The following is a 22,775-nucleotide window of genomic DNA, read 5'->3' as shown; positions in this document are numbered from 1 at the left end:
CTGTGGATCGGTGGGTGGGGAGCCGCCGGGGCCGGCGGTCTGGTAAGCGGACCGGTCTGCGCTCGTCTCCCCCGGCGGCTGGCCGGTCTGCGGTCCCGGCTCGCCCGGTTTCCTCGGCCCCGGCCTCCCCCTCTTCCGCCCGCGGGGCTAAACCCGGTCAGCCTAGACAGAGTAGCACGTTAGTCATAGGCGACTCCATTACCCGCAATATTAGACTAGTGACGCCAGCAACAGTACGTTGTCTACCAGGGGCCAGAGCTTCCGACATAGAAGCTAACCTCAGGGTGCTGGCATCAGCTAGGGAGAAGAAGGGCAGTCAGAAACACTTCACCAACACACCTAGGAACATTATTATTCATGTTTGCACCAATGACATTAGGCTCCGGCAGTCAGAGGTGACAAAGAATAGCTTGGTTAGGGCTCTGGACTGCGCTAGGAAGATGTGTCGGCATCGAGTAATAGTCTCTGGCCTCTTGCCTGTGCGGGGGAATGATGAGACTTATAGCAGACTAACAGCTTTGAACCGCTGGCTGGCGCGCTACTGTAGGGAACAGGGTTTAGGCTTCGTAGATAACTGGCCTTCCTTCTGGGGCCGCCCCGAGCTGCTGAGAGCTGACGGCCTGCATCCTACTGGGGCAGGGGCAGCTCTTTTGTCCAGGAATATAGACAGGGCCTTACAGCGTCTTTAACAATAGCCATACAGCGCTCGGGCTGCAGGTGATTAGAGAGCCTGCTAGGGTAGTTGTTGATGCGGTTGTGGAGTCTAGACTAGGAAACCATCAGACTGATGGAATAGTTAGTGACGTTGAGACTGTCTCCTTCCCTCAGATTTTTAATAAAATGGCCCGGGATATTACCCATGTGAATCTTACTTCTGCTCTTATCACCATTGACAAGGTACTTTTCAGTGAAGCACCTGATCAGGTTATCCAAGACTCTATACCTGAAAGCATCCCAGTTATTTTATCACATCGTGTTTATAGGTCTTTACCTCCCAGATTTATTGAGACGCGGCATCTGATTAAGATTAATACATCCTCAGCTGTTAAACCGTCTAACAATCATGTTAGTGACACTACCACATTTCAATTTGGCCTTTTAAATGTTAGATCAATGTCATCGAAGGCCTTGCTTGTGAACGATTTAATTCTTCAGCATGGCCTGGATATGATTGCTCTATGTGAAACATGGCTAAAACCAAATGTCTTCTTACCGTTAAATGAAGCTTCACCACCTGATTTTACATATGCTCATGCCGCAAGGGCTGATAAACAGGGTGGAGGTGTTGCTTTAGTCTACAAATCTATTCTGAACCTGACTTCTAATCTAGATATTCATTTTACATCTTTTGAGGCTCTTGTTCTAAAACCATCGCCTACAGCTGTAAACAGCAGGCTTTATCTTGTAGTAGTCTATAGACCGCCTGGTCCCTATTCTTTATTCTTAGAAGAATTTGGTGAATTCATTTCGGATCTAATTACTCAATCTGATGAGGTTATGGTGACAGGTGATTTTAACATTCATTTAAATAACCCTAGTGATCCGTTGTGTAAAGCTTTCCTAACCCTCCTGGACATGTTAGGTTTCACTCAGTGGGTTCATGAAGCAACTCATTCCAATGGTAATACCCTAGATCTGATTCTATCGCGTGGTATAAATGTTACTGCTGTGACTGTCTCTCCTCTTACGTCAGTGATATCTGACCATTTTCTTATTACTTTTAAAGCTGCCTTTACTTGTCAAAATAGCATTACTCCTGATTTAGTCACTACTCGCCATATCGGCTTGTCAACGGTATCTAAACTTAGTGAGCTTCTACCTGAGGTATTGACTCCTTTTACTGTAGCAACAGGATCAATCGAAAATTACACTAGTGATCTAAACTCAGCTCTTTCTAGTCTGTTGAACTCAGTTGCACCTCTAAAAACTAAAACCATAGGGGTGCGCAGGTCTACACCATGGTTTAACGAGGAGACACGCGCTCTCAGACGGGCCTGTAGGAGTTTAGAGCGCAGGTGGCGTAAATCTAAATCTAAATCATGCTACATCTCTTGGCACGAATGTGTCTTAAACTACAAATGTGCTCTGTCCACCGCTAAAGCTGCCTATTTCTCCAGATTAATAAGTAAAAATAAACACAACCCTCGATTTCTGTTTAATACTGTAGCCAGATTGACCCAGAAACAGTCAACGGCAAGCAGCTTGTTATTGGCGGCTGATGATTTCCAAGATTTTTTCTGCCGTAAAATTGATAACATTAGACATGAAATTACTTCTTCAGCTTCACCTGGATCAAAATTTGATGTGGTTCCTTCTCTGGGTGTTAAAACCCAACTTCTCTCTTTAACACACTTGGAGAATGTCTCTCTGGTAGAATTATCGAAGTTGGTTTCATTCTCCAAACCTACTACATGCCTCTTAGACCCTCTCCCTGCTAAACTAGTTAAAGAATTATGGCCATTGCTGGGCCCTACTATGTTAAATGTAGTTAATCTTTCTCTTGCAACTGGTGTTGTTCCCACTAGCTTTAAAGCGGCCGTGGTTAAACCTCTGCTTAAAAAGCCACATCTCGACCAAGAGTCTTTAAATAATTATAGACCAGTTTCTAACCTTCCATTCTTATCTAAAATACTAGAAAGGGTAGTATCTCAACAGCTCTTAGATTATTTATCATTAAGCGGTCTTTTCGAACCATTCCAATCAGCTTTTCGGGCCCGCCATTCCACTGAAACAGCACTTACCAAAGTTGTGAATGATCTCCTATTAAATCTGGACTCTGATACCACTTCTGTTCTCCTTCTTTTGGATCTTAGTGCAGCATTTGATACCATAGATCACTGTATACTCCTTGACCGACTGGAGAGACAGTTTGGTGTCTGTGAGTTAGCTCTGGCTTGGTTAAAATCTTATCTATCTGATAGGACACAATGTGTCTCCTACAATAATAAAACTTCTGCCTTCTCCGACGTCAAATATGGCGTACCTCAGGGGTCTGTCCTTGGTCCTCTACTATTCTCCCTGTATGTTGCACCTCTTGGTCAAATTATACGCAGCTTTGGAATAGGTTTCCACTGTTATGCGGATGACACACAACTTTATATGCCTATAAAAGCAGATGATCGATCTGAATTGAGTAAACTAGAGGCCTGTCTTTCTGCTGTGAATAGTTGGATGTCCAGTAATTTCCTGCTCCTAAACCCAGACAAAACTGAAATGTTAATTATTGGCCCTGCACGACATAGAAACCAATTTCAAAACCTAACAATATCTGTAGATAACTGTCTTATAACCCATAGTTCAACAGTCAAGAACCTAGGAGTAACGTTAGATTCGACTCTTGCCTTTGACAAGCATATTAAAGAGGTGACAAAGATCGCCTTCTTTCATCTACGTAATATTTCCAAAATTAGGTCCTCTTTAGCCATGGCTGATGCAGAAATTTTGATTCATGCCTTTGTGTCCTCTAGACTTGACTATTGTAATGTTCTGTTATCAGGGTTGCCTCGGTCTAGAACTAGGGGCCTTCAGATGGTTCAGAACACAGCAGCAAGAATATTAACTAAAACTAGGAAATTTGACCATATCACCCCAGTTTTGGCTGCATTACACTGGCTCCCGATTCATGTTAGATCCGATTTTAAGGTACTCTTACTAACATACAAAAGCCTTAATGGGCTTGCACCAACCTATCTGTCTGATCTTGTTAAACCTTATACGCCGACTAGGGCTCTCCGCTCTCAGAATACTGGTCTCTTGTGTGTTCCTAGATTTAAAAAGAAGTCAGCTGGCCAGAGGGCCTTCTCCTATCGTGCCCCTTTCTTGTGGAATAACCTCCCTATAAATATTAGACAGTCTGAATCTGTAAACGTCTTTAAATCTAGACTCAAAACATATCTGTTCGACCTAACATATAAGTAATATCGGGGATGGCGGTCTCAATGTTTAGGTTTAGCATAGTCCTGCCAACGAGTCATAGGATTTCTTAGTTAGGCCCCTGCCTCCCATTAATTCTCTGCTATTCTGGTCCCTCTAGCACCACTCTCGCCCCTGCTATCTCTGCTATCTCTGTCTCTCTTCCTTCTTCTGCTGTTCTCTCTCACAGGCCTCTGTGTGGTGGATCATCGGCAATCGGCTACCTCTGTCTGCTTCCATGGCTGGCGATAGCACAAGCTGTACAGTGGTCCTGTTTCACCATCCACTAGGGGAGTGCTGGTTCTGCCTCATTTGGTTCTGCTGTGGTTTTGGGGTTTTGCCAGAGTAACCTTGACTTTAACTTTTTTGAGCTGAATGACTTAGGCACTGTCTGGTCTGTCCTCAGAGTGGTGGATCCTCTGATCGGTGACCTCTGTGTGCTTCATCGGCTGGTGGTGACTCGCTCTACTGGATGGATCGGCGTGCCTTTGTTATACATTTATTGTTACTGTTATTGTTACTGTTATTATTATTGTGTTGTTAATCTGTACATGCGGTATCTATTGCTTCGTCTGTCCACTCCTGGAAGAGAGGTCCCTCCTCTGCAGTCTTCCTGAGGTTTCTCCCATCCATTTTTTCCCCTGTTAAAAGGGTTTTTGGGGGGAGTTGTTCCTTATCCGATGCGAGGGTCGCACTGCTTGCAGTGCACAAAGGTCAGAGGGATATCGTCCATGTGCAGATTGTAAAGCCCTTTGAGACATTGTTTGTGAATCTGGGCTATATAAAAATAAATAAACTTGAAACTTGAAACTTGATCTATGGACTGACTTTTTCAGCATTTATGGATTCCCTAGACGCATCCATTCAGACCAAGGGGCCAACTTTGAGAGTCGGCTCATTAAGGAACTCCTCGAGATGACTGGTGTTGATAAATCCCACACCACCCCGTACCATCCTATAGGGAATGGAGTTGTTGTGAGATACAACAGGACTCTTGGAAGCATGATCAGGACTCTGCCATCGCAGTGCAAGGCTAGGTGGCCGCAAATGCTACAGATGCTGACCTTCTGTTACAATTGTACTGAGCATGAGACCACAGGCTTTGCCCCATTCTTTCTCATGTTTGGGAGGATTCCACGTCTGCCTGTTGATGTTGTGTTCCAGCATGCCCTCCCCAACTGTGCTGTTGTTGACCATGGCAACTTTGTTTCTCAATTGAGGCGAGACTTGTCTGAGGCTGCACGCATTGCCCAGCAAAACAGTAGGGTAGCACAGGCTCGTCAAGCTGAGAATTACAATCGCAGGGTGAAGGGATCTCCACTCATAGTGGGTGACAGAGTCCTGCTTGCTAATCGTGGTCTAAAAGGGGTGAAGAAAGTCGCAGACAAATGGGACTCTACAGTTTATGAAGTGGTTTCTGTGAAGCCTGGAATAAATGTGTACTGCATCCGTGACCCTGTTTCGTCTAAGGAAAAGGTTGTTCACAGAAACTTGCTCCTCCCTGTGAGCTTTCTCCCCATGGATGATGATAGTTTTGAGGCAAGCTGCTCTTTAGTGGCTGAAAGTGAGCAGAGTGGCCCTGTAGTTCCTGTTGATGTACAGGACAGTGAGACAAAGACGATTAACTGGCTTCTGCAAATGGAGAATGGGAGTGATTGTGATGAAATAGCCAGCCAGTCTGACTGTTCCTCTGCTGGAGCTGTGGATGCCCCATCGTCTGAGGTTGAAATGGCTGTAGTCACCCACTCTTTGGGTGAAGTCTCTGTTGCCTCAGATAGTCCGCCAGAGACTGCACAGTCCCTTTTTTCTACCCCCCCTCCTGGATGCGCAATACCCCAGGATTCACCTTCCCAGCCCTTGGCTGAAGCAGCACAACAAGTCCACTCCCCTCCCCTTGACATCGACATGTAGACAGATCACTCACAAGTGTTGTCTTCACAGCCACGTCCACGTTGTACTAGGACTGGTAGAGTAGTTAAGCCGCCTGTTCGACTCATTTGTGACATGAATGAACAAATCATTGATGACTCAGTGTCAATATCAAGTGTTGATACTGGTTTTCTTTCATGAAGAAAATGTTTTCTGGCTAGATTGATGATTTAGTTTTGTTACTATTTTTTACATGTATTGATAGTTGCAAGAAGTATTTTCTAGTTGAGTTGACTCATTATAGAGCATTGGTTATGAACTGAAAGGTGTATATGGCATCTTTTGTGTCTTATATTAGTGAGGTGATCCTTGCTGATTTAATTCCAAGTGGAAAGTTTTTTTAACTGACTTGAACTTTGGTTGCTCTTACGTGTCGGCTGCATTCTTTAACTGAAGACTTGAGTTTTGAATTTTTGAGTTTGTCTGTGCCCCGATTTAGCAGGATTTTAGGGGGGTGTATGTAACATAGTTGAATAAGTTGTAGTTAAAATCCCGCTAAAATGGGGAAACTACGCCATCTACTGTTGTACATGTCTGCATCATGCCTGCTTCATGTTAGCGAAGCCTGATGGGAAATCCTCAGTACGCCGGAGGATTTTCATGAGACAGGTAATGTCCGTGCGTCTGTGGACAAAATAAATTATAATTTTGAAAAGCACTTAACAGTTAATCTGGGATACATGCCTGAAAGCAAACAGCATTAGACTAACTCTGTTTCATTTTGTGTTAGGTCAAACATGAACTTTGTGTACATTGTTTCACTGGTAAAGAACGTGTCCAGTACAGTTAGCTAACAGGTGGTATCGGTGTTTCCCCAGACAGGACATGTGCTTTGGTCCACAAATTGACACCTTGTACACTGTCTCCTGTGTCCATTTGTTGTTGAACGCAGGTATGTTGCAAGTGTTATAATTTAATGTGTATTTTTTATTGCAAGTTCATGTCCATCCATCCATCTTCCACCGCTTATCCGGAATCGGGTCGCGGGGGCAGCAGCTTCAACAGGGAGCCCCAAACTTCCCTTTCCCGGGCCACATCCACCAGCTCTGACTGGGGGATCCCAAGGCGTTCCCAGGCCAGTGTTGAGATATAATCCCTCCACCTGGTCCTGGGTCTGCCCCGAGGTCTCCTCCCAGCTGGACGTGCCAGAAACACCTCCCTAGGGAGGCGTCCCAGAGGCATCCGCACCAGATGCCCAAACCACCTCAACTGACTCCTTTCCACGCGAAGGAGCAGCGGCTCTACTCTGAGCCCCTCGCGAACAGCAGTGTTTCTCACCTTATCTCTAAGGGAGACACCAGCTATCCGCCTGAGAAAGCCCATTTCAGCCGCTTGTATCCGCGATCTCGTTCTTTGGGTCATGACCCATCACTCATGACCATAGGTGAGGGTAGGGACGAAGATTGAACGGTAGATGGAGAGCTTTGCCTCTCGGCTTAGCTCCCTCTTTGTGACAACAGTGCGGTAAAGCGACTGCAATACCGCTCCTGCTGCCCCAATTCTCCGTCCAATCTCACGCTCCATTGTTCCCTCACTCGTGAACAGGACCCCAAGTTACTTAAACTCCTTCACTTGTGGAAGGACCTCATTCCCCACTTGGAGAAGGCATTCCACTGGTTTCCTGCTGAGGACCATGGCCTCAGATTTGGAGGTGCTAATCCTCATCCCCGCCGCTTCACACTCGGCTGCAAACCGGACCAGTGAGCGCTGCAGGTCACAGGCTGTTGACGCAAACAGGACCACATCATCTGCAAATAGCAGTGATGCAATCCTCAGGCCACCAAACTGTAAAGCCTCCTCACCACGACTACGCCTCAATATCCTGTCCATGAAAATCACAAACAGAATTGGTGATAAAGCGCAGCCCTGGCGAAGGCCAACAGCTACTCGGAACAAGTCCGACTTACTGCCGAGAACCCGAACGCAGCTCTCACTTTGGGCGTACAGGGATTGGATGGCCCTGAGAAGAGGCCCCCTCACTCCATACTCCCGCAGTATTTCCCACAGTATATCCCTGGGGACACGATCATATGCCTTCTCCAATTCCACAAAACACATGTAGACTGGATGGGCATACTCCCAAGCCCCCTCTAGGATCCCTGTGAGAGTAAAAAGCTGGTCCGTTGTTCCACGACCAGGACGGAACCCACATTGTTCCTCCTCAATCTGAGGCTCGACAAACGGCCGGACCCTCCTTTCCAGCACCTTGGAGTAAACTTTCCCAGGGAGGCTGAGGAGTGTGATGCCCCTGTAATTGGCACACACCCTCTGGTCCCCCTTTTTAAAAAGAGGAACCACCACCCCAGTCTGCCACTCTTTCGGCACTGTCCCAGATTTCCACGCAATGTTAAAGAGGCGTGTCATCCACGACAGCCCCTCAACACCCAGAGCCTTCAGCATTTTCGGGCGAATCTCATCAATACCCGGGGCTTTGCCACCGTGCAGTTGTTTAACTACCTCGGTGACTTCGCCCCGAGAGATTGACTCTGATCCCCCATCATCCTCCAGCTCTGCCTCTGCAACAGAGGACGGGTCAGTTGGGGTAGTTGGATTCAGGAGTTCCTCAAAGTGTTCCTTCCACCGACCGACAACCTCCTCAGTCGAGGTCAACAGTGTCCCATCTTTGCTGTATACAGCTTGGATGGTTCCCGGTTTCCCCCTCCTGAGGTGTCGGACAGTCCTCCAGAACAACTTTGGTGCCGTCCGATAGTCCTTCTCCATGGCCTCTCCGAACTCCTCCCACACCCTCTGTTTTGCCTCCATCACAGCCGAGGCTGCAGTCCTTTTGGCCTGTCGGTACCCTGCAACTGCTTCAGGAGTCCCCAGGGACAACATGCCCCTGAAGGCCTCCTTCTTTAGTCGGACGGCTTCCCTGACCACCGGGGTCCACCACGGTGTTCGAGGGTTACCGCCCCTTGAGGCACCCAAGACCTTGAGACCACAGCTCTCAGCTGCAGCTTCAGCAATGGAAGCTTCGAACATCGACCATTCAGGTTCAATGCCCCCAGCCTCCACAGGGATGCACGAGAAGCTCCTTCGGAGGTGTGAATTGAAGGCCTCACGGACAGAGTCCTCCTCCAGACGTTCCCAGTTCACCCGCACTACTCGTTTGGGCTTACCAGGTCTATCCAAAGGTTTCCTCCGCCAACGGACCCAACTCACCACCAGGTGGTGATCAGTTGACAGCTCTGCCCCTCTCTTCACCCGAGTGTCCAAAACACACGGTCGAAGATCAGATGATACGATCACAAGATCAATCATTGACCTCCGACCCAGGGTGCTCTGGTACCAGGTACACTTATGAGCATCCTTGTGTTCGAACATGGTGTTAATTATGAACAATCCGTGACTAGCACAGAAGTCCAGCAACATAACACCGCTCGGGTTCAGATCAGGGAGGCCATTCCTCCCAATCACGCCCCTCCAAGTGTCTCCATCATTGCCGACGTGTGCGTTGAAGTCCCCCAGGAGAACAATGGAGTCCCCTGCAGGGATCCCTTCAAGGACCCCATTTAGGGACCCCAAGAAGGCCGAATACTCTGAACTGATATTTGGTGCATATGCACAAACAACAGTCAGAGTTTTCCCCCCCACAGCCTTAAGGCGCAGGGAAGCGACCCTCTCATCCACCGGGGTAAACTCCAACACAGCGGCGCTCAGCCGGGGGCTTGTGAGTATCCCGACACCCGCCCTGCGCCTGACGCAACTCCGGAGTAAAACAAGGTCCAACCCCTATCCAGGAGTTTGGATCCAGAACCGAGGCTATGCGTGGAGGTAAGCCCCACCAGATCCAACTGGTAGCGCTCCACCTCCAACACAAGTTCCGGCTCCTTCCCCGCCAGTGAGGTGACATTCCACGTCCCCAAAGCCAACTTCTGCCGCCCGGGTCTGGTCCGTCGTGACCCCCTGTCGTCACTGCCACCCATATGGCAGCGCACCCGACCCCATCGGTCTGCCCTGCGGGTGGTGGGTCCACAGGGGTGGGAAGAATCCACGTTGCCTTTTCGGGCTAAGCCCGGCCGGGCCCCGTGGCAGACCCGGCCACCAGGCGCTCGCTGACGGGCCCTCCGTCCAGGCCTGGCTCCAGACGTGGGCCCCGGGCTTCCTCCGGGCAGGGTCACAGTTTTCCCTTTTCCGTTTTTCATGGGATATTTGAACCATTCTTTGTCTGGCCCTTCACCTGAGACCTGTTTGCCTTGGGTGACCCTACCAGGAGTACAAGACTCCCGACAACATAGCTCCCAGGATCCTTAGGGCACACAAACCTCTCCACCACGTTAAGGTGATGGTTCCTTGGAGAGGTGCAAGTTCATGTGATTTGGTTAAATAAGCTAAAATAATATAAAAAGATGGTAACAGTTAATGGTGGAAAAATATGCTACTTATTTTGTATTTTATTTTTTTAAGAGGAAATGAGAGTTGCTTTGTTCATCTGGCTATATAAAAATCACTTTACGATCACTAAATCATATACGTATAGTATAGTAGCCTATATGGGAAATCCTCAGTACGCCGGAGGATTTTCATGAGACAGACAGGACATGTGCTTTGGTCCACAAATTGACACCTTGTACACTGTTTCTTGTTTCCATTTGTTGTTGAACGCAAGTATGTTGCAAGTGTTATAATTTAATGTGTATTTTTTATTGCAAGTTCATGTGATTTGGTTAAATAAGCTAAAATAATATAAAAAGATGGTAACAGTTAATGGTGGAAAAATATGCTACGTTTATTTTGTATTTTATTTTTTTAAGAGGAAATGAGATTTGCTTTGTTCATCTGGCTGTATAAAAATCACTTTACGATCACTAAATCATATACGTATGGTATAGTAGCCTATATGGGAAATCCTCAGCTTGTACACTGTCTCCTGTGTCCATTTGTTGTTGAACGCAGAATAAACCCCCACCTGAGCTATTGCCACCACATGAGTTCCAGAGTGTGATTAATGCAGAGAAGACATACATCGGTCACATATACACACACACACACACACACACACACACACACACACACACACACACACACACACACACACACACACACACACACACACATATATATACATACATGTATATACAGTATATATATGTGTGTATATATCTATGTATACAGTATACTGTGTGTATATATATATATATATAGATAAACACACACACACACACACACACACACACACACACATATTTCGAATAAAGTGATAACTTAATTTTTTAGCTGCAATAACAATTAAAACGGAAGAAGTTTAACAAGATTTCATTTCTTGGATCGTATTTCAGTTGCGTGTCTTCACACAGACGTCTGTGGTGTAGTTTAACAAGCAGACAGAGGGTGGCGCTCAAACTTTAAGTTAAAACATATAACGGTGCGTCTCCCTTTTTCTTTCTTCACGCCAGTCAATAACAATTTGAAGCAGGTCTTCAACCATTAATTACAACAGACTTGTTATAAAGTTTGTGAATTTTAAACAAAACATTAAAAATGTTTGTTCATTTCATTTTAATCCTTTGAGTTCAGCCTGTAAAAGTCACCAAAACTCCCCACTCTTAGTGTTTCTGTGTTAACTTGATAAAATCCTCCTGATCCTTACCACAGCTTCACTCGACACCTTAATGGAAGAAATCTGTTTATCAAGAACACACACACACACACACACACACACACACACACACACACACACACACACACACACACACACACACACACACACACACACACACACACACACACACACACACACACACACACACACACACACACACACACACACACACACACACACACACACACACACACCACGTTCACTACTCGCCCACCCATTGCAATCCTCTGATTGGACGAACATTCTGTCAGTCAAAGAACCGGGCCTGGTATGATTTCAACAAAGCTCAGGAATTTAATTCGCCAATCAAGATTGGTGACTTAGCAGTATCAGATATATTAGGTATCGATAATTGTAGTAATTTAATTTCATATAATTTTGTTATCACAAAGTTATAATATTGCTAAACAAACTCATTCAGTTTGCAAACAATACCGTTAATACTGCCCGTAACTTAAAATAAACCACACACCAATTTCCGTAAATAAATCTTCTAACTTTTATGACTCTTCAAACTTCCCACCCGGATTGAACGACCTGAACTACTTTCCTGAACGTTGTCAGCAGCATCTTCCTTTGTGGACTCATCGTGTGACTCCGCGCTGCGGTGCTCGTATTTCCGCCCGTCCCTGAACGCAGCAGCAGTCTCATCGTGGCCCTGCAGAGCTACGCCATCAAACGCAGCGGCTCCGCCGAGCAGGACACCGTCACACAACCGTCCTCATCACCGGCTAATAAATTAATTAAAACGCCAATGGAATACACTGCTCGGGATTATTAGACGTGTTCGAACGGGTAAGAGTCTCCATTTTCTATTGTAGCGCTTCATTCAGCCCTCTAGTGTCCCGCAAACTGAATGAATCACTTTGATTTGTGTAGTTGTGATTGTTAATGACGCACTTTGAACGTAGAGGTGCTCCATCTGTTAGCTAGCTAACGGGCTAACGGGCTAGCCCCCCGCTGGAGGGGGAGGCTGGAGGGGGAGGCGGCGGCTGTTTTTAGTGTGTGGGACACACACACACACACACACACACACACACACACACACACACACACACACACACACACACACACACACACCGGTTTACACCTCGTTTGTCTAAACGGGATGAAGGAGGAGCAGAAACTAATTGATAAATAGGTTATCGGTCTGTTTGTTGTCCCGTTAGCCTTTAGCCGTCAGCGAACATCGGGGTTTGGTGTTCCAGTGTTTACCATCTCCTCCTCCTCCTCCTCCTCCTCCTCCTCCTCCTCCTCCTCCTCCTCCTCCTCGGGCTCTCCCACTTCTCCCATCAGCATCTCTACTGATGCTGAGTGAAGTCAGATTAAGGACACCACCTCTAGCACGGAAGCCGAGCTGTGTTCAGTGTCAGGACCAGGTCGCATTCCTCCACAGGAGGTGTGACGTCATCACCACGTTCATAACGTCCACCTGTGGTGGTCACAACACCACCCAGCCCTCCATGCTGCGCTGGGTTTACTGGGAAATCTATTTATCAGTGGTTTGCACTCATCAAATGTAACTTTTTAAACAGCTCAGACATCAGTAATGTTTTTCCTATAAATACCGTTCAGCCCTGAATGACCAGCATGACCCCTACTTGGTGAACACCCTTATGAAGCTGCTGTGACCTGCTGCAAAGCTGCTGAGTTTTCAGGCACCAGCTTCTGGCAGCATCCCTGAGTAATTTCATCCCATTTCAGAAGGATGATAATCTTCAGTTCTGGAGTAGTCCGGGTTGACCTGCTGCTACTTTCTTCAAATCCCACCATAGATTTCCTATGGATTCTATGAGGTGATCTCTGAAGTCTCCTTGGGATCATTCTCCATTGGAATGTCCCGTGAGGTCCAGGCTTCATCATCCTCACTGATGGAGACAGTTTCTTCTAGGATTTCCTGATTCACTGTAGGGAGGGGGTCTTCTCAGCTTCAACTTCATTCTTCCTCCACCAGTCACACTTCATTCTTACACACCTCACGCCGTGTGTAATGTGAGGGATGATCCTGATGTAACCGAATTAATTTTTAGACTGCAGTCACCAGTAATAGTAGTATTTTGTTATTTTTGTGTAAAGTGAAGATCTGTTGTGTGATTTGGTGAATTCTTTTTAACAAATCAAATGTATTACCCCCTGCTGAGGGTATGAATGCCTGAGTGGTGCCGGCCCTCCTCTTTTTCAAGTATGACATGTTTGGCATTTTCTCCCTCCTCTCCTTTTTCTAATGTCAGTCAGGTGCTCTTGTTGGCCGATCTGTAATTTTTTAAAACACTGATAAGCACCTCTCCATCCGTTCAGTAAGTCCATTAAAGCTGGCCAGGTTTGGATTGCCACTGTCATCCAACATCATTAGCATTCATTCAAGAGTTTCCCCCCTCAAGAAGTGTTTCTTAATGACGCCATCTCTCGTTTCAGTGTGCATCAGACAGCAAGACGAACCACCAGCAATGACTGTAGTTCAAGTGGCTCTCAAGGGAAACTGCAGAGTCTAACGTAACCTTAACTGCCCCCTCCTTTCTTTTGCTGCAGGATTTTTTCTTTACACAAATGTACTGTCAGGTGCTGCAGGTGCAGTGTATATGAAAGCACAGTACACTGTAAGTCTGGAAGGACGGGTCTGTCCCCAAGCTGCTGGAGCAGGTGCTATTAATGTTCAAAACACAGGAAAGAAGCCGGCGTGACGTCTGAGGTGTCACTTTTTGTCAAAGCTGTGCAGATGACTCGAGAGCAGGCCGTAGGTCTACAGATCAGAATTCTAGGAATCGTAATCAGTTTATGTCCATTAGAGTCAGCGCGTATTCTGGCAAAATAGAAAATTACATGCTAAATCAAAATCCTTCCTTCCAGCTTTGTGTTGAATGTGGTGTTTCTGCAGTGAGGTTCTGTAGTGCAGATGTCCCCATTTGACTCCTGGCTTTCTGCAGACAAACGCTGTTCTTGTCAGGATGAGTTATGACTTACCGTCTGTTCTTTTTTTATTCTCAGTACTATACAATCGGTGAGACATGCACAGTATCACTGATGAAAGTCTCTTTTGTTAGGCCCAGTTAGACAGTCTGATTTAAGCTGCTTCACATTCCCTGACGCTGCTCTTCAACGCAGCACAGAGTTCCTAAACAAGTTCACCCCGTCAGCGGCTGACAGATGGACGTTTTGTCCTGGAAGCAGGTTATCACACAGAGGCGAGAAAAATTACAATGAGAACACAGGGAACCTAAAGAACCTCCAGTTGTACCAGTTTCCTTTGTAGTTGTGATAAATAACCCGGGTGATAAAGGCAGGAAACCTTCATCTGCAGTGTTCTTCTGTTTTCATTTCACCAGTGATGTAACATCTGTTGAGCTCGCCACATAGAGAACCTGATGGATCCCTGTTACAAAGTCAAAATGTATGCGTGTGACTAGTCATACATTTTCAATGGTGATTTTTATTTAGAAAGTAATTTTTTGGTTTGACAAGCTGAGACTATTAAAATAGTTCAGTAATATTAGTGCAAACCATTTGATAATTTGTCTTCCAATGTTTCATTATCTGATCGATCCACTGATTCAACACAACACATTGTGGTGAAATGCGAAAAAGCCTGGCTGTGTAGAAACCAAGTTGTTTGCTCTGACTTTTGGTGCGTATGTTTCATTTTCTCACAGATCTGACACGCGTGTCACTGTGTATGTCTTGTTGTATCTGCAGACTTAAAGGCAATTGCAGTTTTCTGTGAATTTAAAATGGAACTGACCTTGTCATGGAATTGCCTCAGAGAGTCACGTCGGGTGACCTTTTCTCGAGCTGGTATTCCTGCTGACATGCTTTGTTGCACTTTTCACGTATGTTTTATAAGAGTGTGTCCCACTTAGCGGTGGTCCATCTGTGTGCCTTTAGAGATGGGTGTGCAGGTGTGAAGTATCGCTGCTATTGATGGGAGCTCTTTGACAGCAGCCATACAGTTTTGGACCCTGACTAGTCGCTGGAGCAGAGAGCTGACAGCGGCCGTATAAAGCAGCTCTAATACTCATAAATCTGTAACTTTACGCAAGGTTTCTAATATCTTTTGTTTAAGAGTTCCACCTTTTTACCTTCTGAACTTTGGTGTTCTGGAAGGCGTTTAGCTCTGTTGCTGAGAAATGGAGGGGTTGAGGTCAATCATAGTCAAATGAGGGTTTATTCAGTATTAATTAAATAGTAATATTATTTGTATCTTTTCCATGAGTAGTTTAAAATGTGAAAACAAATACATTTATAAATAGTTTTGTCCAAAAGCTGTCGAAAAACCCATATGTTTAGTTTTGAAAAGAGCAAGAACAAATAAATGCAGTAGATTCTGACATAAACTAGTAAACTGGTGTTTGACCAATGATCTGAAAGATGCTGTTATCATTTGCTGTTTGTGAATTCATTTTCAAACTTTTGAACCAAGACGTGGAACAAATGGATCCAAAGTTTTGCCCAGTAGCCGTTCTGTTTTCAGAGCAAATTTTTACTGAATTTATTTTCTTTGATCTATAAATCTATTAGTGCTCAAACAATGGGCTGATTATTGATTTCAGTATGACTATTTGCTGGTTGTGTTAGTTAGAACTAAAGGTAATATCCTTGTCAACAACTTTGGTGTTCTGATGAAACAAGGATTTTACAGTTACTCCGAACTGACGTGGTCAGATATGACTCCGTGTATTTTCAGTCGTTCTCTCATCAAGTCGTGTGTGTGGTGTCTACAAAACGTCACTCAGTGTCGTCAGACTATAAATGCTGCTAACACTCAGTTATGTGTTTTCTTGAAACCATTATAACTGGGTTTGTAATCAAAAGCGAGGGTGTCAGTATGTTTGTTAGGAAGTGTGTTCTTACAGGACACAACTTTATTCAGCAGCTAATATTCCTCTATGGTCCAACAAGTTAAGGGCATTCTGACCTTTGTCTGGTAGTCTTTGGTTGCATTCACACTGAAAACAATTTTCTGGCTTAATTTCCTCTCTGGAATTCCTCAGCAGGATCATCCACGTTTGTTCACATCTCCACAGTGAGTCACATGACCGATACCAATGAGCCATTTACTCCTGTCGTCAACCATGACTGATGTCAGTCTTGTGCTAGCTTCAAAAGTCAACGGAACGCTGCCATGTCTGGATTCACATCATCTGGAGACACGGCTACAATAATCTGATGTCCTACTGGTACATTTATTGTCTTCTGATGACAAGTCGTGTGGCATTTTGGGATTCTCAACCCTGATGGTCTTTCCTGTCGCTGGAGTTTCTTGGCTTGAACTTGTATTACATTCATCTGGTGCAGTTCTGATCTAAATGCAGCTTTCCATGGACTTAAATGTTGACTTCCTGGGCTAATAAATGAGGAATGCGTTGGGAGTGGACGCAACATTACTTTACAAAGCTCTGACCACCTTAAGTCTCGCTGTCTTTATGTGAGTTTTCCTCAGCTGGCCTGTGTTGCCATGATGTTTGTAGATGTGGCTGAGATCATTTCCAGTGACTGCTCACAGAGCTCTAGTTCTGGTGCCGCTTCCTCTGTCCCATTTTTCCCTGTAAATGAAAACCACCTCCTCCTCTTGGCAGTCCAGAGCTCCTGTGATAACATTTGTCAGCAGGTTAAAACCAGCTAACTGCAGAGTGAACAGAGCTAAGTTTAAGGAAAACCAGAAACTTTCTCCCAAAACACTCTGAGTCACTGATGTGTGTGACGTGTCGCTGGAAAGCTCGTGGTTAAAGGCTCTTCTGTGTGTTGCATCAATCTCAGTAGACCTCCCTGTTTTTGTCAGTAATTAAATGCAGCCTCCCCCGGCAAGATGAACCCTCTCTCCTCTGTGGGGGGGTCTGTTGTTGGAGCTGATGCCGTCAGACGGCTACGGCTCATACGTTAGAGACAGGGAGTGCAGTCAGCTGCTCTCCTGTGCTCAGCATCACGCCTGAACCTCAGAGGTCAGGAAGACGCCACAACAATGTTGGCTTTTGTGTTACACTTACACTGGAAAGGGATGAAATGCGCCTCTCTTCTCTCTGCCCTCGTATTTGGTGGCTGAGCTGTGACGTTCACAGGCTGAAATGAACTTATTGTTACAGATGGGTAAATGTTGAAGCACGGATGAATGGATGCTCTGACCCAGCCGTCGGGGGCGGATGCTGACGTGTGAGAGTGGAATTACAGATCATATGATCAGCACTGAACGCCTGCAGGCCCTTCAGCTTCGCCCCATCACTGTTGCCAATATTCCTTTCCCTCCAACGACTAAAAAAGCATTCACTATCATTTAGCTTTTTGCATGATACATCAGTTCCATTCAAAAGATATTAATGTTTGCAAGCTGGGAATATGCTGCAGGGTCACTGTTGCAGCAAAATCAAGGGTGCAAATGATGTGTGAAAGAAATACACTGAAAACATGTAAAAACAGAATCTGTGGAAATGTTTATCTTAAGGTTTTTGTGAAGTTATTTAGTTGATATTTACTCTTTTCCTTTAAAATAAGGAGCCAGAGTGATGAATGTAATACTCTCGTCAATAGCTCGTCATCTTCATGATTTCCTGTTTGGGTATCTGCCCAAAAGTAGTCATTGAGAGTTGTTTCACTTTCTGTGGAAAGGATCACAAGTGCTCATTTACATGTGGAGCACAAGCCAGCACAGGGAACCAGGAAGTACCACTCACTCCTATCCTGCTCAACATTTTTATTATTAGTCTCTCACCGTTTTCTTCATTACTGCAACTCCGTTTAGCTCTTGAGCCTGTTTTGCATAACTCTGTAGCACCCTGGAATGCCTTTATTTGAAGTGTGTAAATCTTGCTGATTAAATGAAGCAGAACTTGTTTGTTCTTCTTACCACAACCCAAACAGAACATTTCTAGCCTTGTCACCACTGCAATGACAATGATAGGTTCTTATAGCAGCTTTCCTCCCTATGTCTGAGAATCAAGAGATGGGCTGTTCTGACTCTGTGCATGCAGCATTTTAGTACTCGCCTTATCATGTGTGGGTAGTAGACCAGTGTCAGTGATGAGCAGCAGCACCCTCTCCAGGCAGTGTTTGTCCAGTTACCATTAAGGCTGAGTAGAAACAGCTTTAGTCCAACGGATAAATCGTAATGGCTAAATCCATGCTTCATCCTTCTTCTACAGGAGCAATCCTGCTGACATGGTTATGTTCGATTCCGTTAGAAACTGGTTAAATTTTGAATTCATCATGTGATTCAAAACAGTTGATTCCCTTAATAAATAAATATAGCTATACAGATGAAACTGAACATAAATAACCAGTATGATGAGTGAATACCAGTGTACTGATTCATTTATTTCTGCTACAGACTAGCCTGATTATATCAGCCTATCAATCTGCCATCCTTAAATGCTAGTTTGACAGGACTTTTTCAGCATCAGCTTTTTAGTTCACTTTAGTTTTAGTACATACAGACAGATATTTTTGTCCATTCTGAAATGATTCAGAAAGAGTTTTTATACCCAGTTTATTATGGTAAATTTAACAATTTTCTCACCTAATCTGAAGAAAGTACATTGGGCTTCAGAAGGTGACTATAAAATACAGAAATCGCATGAATGTTTAACGTATATTCAGTCATTTCCAAACAGAAAGAAAAAAACTCTTACATGTATTTCATGTGGTTGTGGCGTGTAGCCTGTATGAGGCTCTATGGATCCACTGAATATTTGAGCAGCTTGCGGTTTTGAAGCCGCTTTCTGCCCGCCAGGCACAAGTAAGTTGTGTCGGCTTCTTTCTCAACATATATGTACATCTCTTTGCTATATAATGTATTCATGATATGGGCCAACGTATGGTGAGCATTTGCTCGTTTGAGGTGAAAAGAGAAATACTGTCTGTATGCATGTTAAGAGGCCTAAAAGTTTTCAATTTTCATACATAATTGATTTGCTGAATTTTCCAGCTGCATCTCATATCATGTATGAGTTAAAAGGCAATGCTATGGGCCAACAAAGCTTCCATGTGCTGCACTGGATGATGCTAGCTTGAAGGTCTGCGTCGACAAGAAGATATTACTTTAATGTTCTCTAATTATTGCTTCCCACGCAAGTATGGAAAGTATGAAAAGTATGGAATTTTGAAATTTTGAATGTGTACGAACCCTGCATGAAGAACACAGTGGAGGAGCTCTTGTATCTTTGTTCACCTCCCACAGAAATGTACCAGACACCACCATAAGTCAGCATGCAGACCTGTGAGCTTTGCTGCTTGTCGGTGCTGTGTGTTACTGACTTATTTTTTTTAGAACATTTTGTTAATCTTTCAAAAATGGCCAATTTCACACTCTTGAATGATGTAAGAAAGCAAAAAAAAATATTTACAAAGCTTTCCAACTAATAAAGCAAACATGTAATTCATGAAAATTGTCAGTCAGATGCTAGCCTGGCTGTATGACTCATGTTTAGGGGATCATTTTATCATCACTGGTCTTAATGGGTACAACACTCCACAGTTTGACCTCTTCCGTGATGTCTTAATCAGCTGGCAGATCCTCTGTGGTGTGGTGGTGTTGATTCACATTTTAATCCACTCCTCATGGGCATCATTGGCGGTCCAGACATTTCAGTTATATTACATTTACCAGACCCCATGGGAGTGGATTGAATAAGTGCTTTAGCATGTCATATCTTTTCATGTTAGCATAGATGTATGTTTTCTGTTTTCAGTAAGGGTGTAGTGGCTGGCATCATGTTGTTTTCATACTGTATGCACAGGACACAACTGTACTGGAACAAATTAAAACATCAATTTCTTTGGAAAATAATTTTCATGTGATGTGGTTGGTTGTGTTGTCAACCCAGATGACAAATGTTCAGAATGTTCATGTTCACTAGCAGCTGAATATCTGACCAGTACTGATGGGGGCCTCCATTTGAGGCTATTCTAAGTCCCTCTAATGACTGTAGCCCAGAGCTGTAAGATTTCTAGATGTATTAGTGAAATGGCGAAGTGCCCCACTAACCTTTCAGAGACTGGCCATAAAATGAACCAGCAGAGGGTGGCTGATGGCAGGTTTGTGTTCAGCTGAAGAAGGCATGATGCGTCCAAATGACACAGAGGTGGAGCAGTCACCCATCACCAAACATGGGTTTACCTCACAGCAGGGTGCCTCCGTCTAGGCCCGAGTCCCAGACGACTTGAAGGGGCAGAGCTGATTGGTGGAAAGTCAGTCAGGGAGCAAGATGAGTTTGTGACCTCTTGAAGACTCCTCTGCAAAGCCTCCAGCATATCACTCCCCTATTTCAGCTTCATGACAAATCTAGTGGAATTAATCGTCTTTTTTTATTTTTTATTAATAGAGATTATATTTTAGTTTTTTGACTAGTTAGACAGTTTTGAAAATACCAGTAAAACGTCTGTACAGTAATCCCTCGCATATTCGTGATTCAAGATGAGCGGCTTCACTCAGAGTGAGCTGCATTCCGAGACTCATGGAACATAGCGCACTTCTAGATGCCATCAGCCAATAGATAGCATCTAGAAGTGCTATAAGTCTAGGAGCAGGGTTCAAGCTGTTCTATCATGGTGTAGATAGGAAGAGAAATGGAGTAGGAGCTATCTTGATGGAGTTTGTTAGGAATGTCCTGGAGGCAAAAAGAGTGTCAGATAGAGTGATGAGTCTTAAGCTAGAAATAGAAGGCTTGATGAAATGTTGTTAGTGAGTATGCTCCACAGGTAGGATGTGAGCTGGAGGAGAAGGAGAAATTCTGGTTGGACTTTGATGAAGTGATGCAGAGCATGCCTAGAAGTGAGAGAGTTGTCATTGGAGCAGACTTCAATGGACATGTTGTTGCAGGAAACAGAGGTGATGAGGATGTGATGGGCAGGTCTGGTATCCAGGAGAGGAACGCAGAAGGACAGATGGTGGTTGACTTTGCAAAAAGGATGGAAATGGCTGTAGTGAATACTTTCTTCGAGAAGAGGCAGGAACATAGGGTGACCTATAAGAGTGGAGGTAGGAGCACACAGGTAGACTACAACTTGTGTAGACGGTGTAACCTGAAGGAGATGAGTGACTGCAAAGTAGTGGTAGGTGAGAGTGTAGCCAAACAGCATAGGATGGTGGTGTGTAGGATGACTCTGGTGGTGAGGAAGATGAAGAGGGCAAAGGCAGAGCAGAAGACGAAATGGTGGAAGCTAAAAAAGGAAAAGTGTTGCATGACTTTTAGGAAGGAGTTAAGACAGGCTCTGGGTGGTCAGGAGGTGCTTCCAGATGACTGGACAACTACAGCTAATGTGATCAGGGAGACAGGTAGGAGAGTACTTGGTGTGTCACCTGGAAGGAAAGTAGATAAGGAGACTTGGTGGTGGAATGAGGAGGTACAGGAGTGTATACAGAGAAAGAGGTTAGCTAAGAAGAAGTGGGACACTGAGAGGACTGAGGAGAGTAGACAGGAGTACAGGGAGATGCAAAGTAAGTTGAAGGTAGAGATGGCAAATGCCAAACAAGGGGCTTATGATGACTTGTATGCTAGGTTGGACAGTAAGGAGGGAGAGACTGATCTATACCGGTTGGACGTGCAGCAGCTGGGCTTGCGCTAGCCATTCGCCACTTCGCCATAGGCGAAGTAAATTCCAGGTTGGCTACAAGGATTTTAGACTGTGTAGCCACAGTGGCGTTCTTATTTTTATGGAAAAAAGGCTAAAACTTACAACTTTGTCGGTCGCTAGCACCGCTAGCTATTTCCGCTAGTGAGCGGTGCTAGCTATTTCCGCTAGCAAGCGGAGCTAGCTATTTCCGCTAGCGAGTGGCGCTCGCTATTTCCGCTAGCGAGCAGCGTTTGCTATTTCCGCTAGCGAGCGGCGCTCACTATTTCCGCTAGTGAGTGGCGCTAGTACTAGTACTATTTCCGCATGCCGACGGAATTTAGCTGAAGCATGCCGATGGAAATAACCGAAGTGACCTGAACGCGCTCGATCATTAAATATGCACTCGGGTCATGACCTCCTCTCGTCCAATGAAAAACAGAATATTGTTGTTTTACAAGCTGAACCCGCGACTTTGTGTACAACAAGGCTAGGACCATCGATCAAACGAATCCAGTGTTTTATAGTAGAGTTTGTGTTAAAGTCCTCATTAATAAACAAATGGTGAATGCTGAGAGGGGGGAGGAGTGGTGACAGACCGATCAGAAGGTCAATGAAAGATATTATCAATACTTGTTTGTGGTCTTAGACTTTTGATACCTATGACCGGCAGGAATAACCAGCGATGCATATAAATATGTATTCACCTCGCTTAATATTTTTCATGCCTTTTTAAATTGAAATGAAAAATCATATCGAATTAAAAAAATAAAATAAAATAAACTATGGCATACCAATG

At 44.9% G+C, this 22,775-nt stretch overlaps 1 protein-coding gene across 4 annotated transcripts in view; it reads left to right on the top strand.

The window, feature by feature from the left end:
* Positions 1–12,064: 12,064 nt before the first annotated feature.
* Positions 12,065–22,775, top strand: part of LOC137613012 (tyrosine-protein kinase Fyn) — an 83,126-nt gene continuing 72,415 nt past the window's right edge. The window contains exon 1 of one of the 4 annotated variants that reach the window (XM_068341792.1): positions 12,065–12,238. The gene's annotated coding sequence lies outside the window, so the exon portion shown is untranslated. The remainder of the gene's footprint in view (positions 12,239–22,775) is intronic. The other 3 variants (XM_068341789.1, XM_068341791.1, XM_068341790.1) reach the window with 3 other exon arrangements.

This window comes from Antennarius striatus, chromosome 19, assembly GCF_040054535.1.
Source record: "Antennarius striatus isolate MH-2024 chromosome 19, ASM4005453v1, whole genome shotgun sequence".
Lineage (NCBI taxonomy): Eukaryota > Metazoa > Chordata > Actinopteri > Lophiiformes > Antennariidae > Antennarius > Antennarius striatus.
Note: the sequence above shows the minus strand (reverse complement) of the source record. Positions and strands in the feature narration are given on the sequence as shown.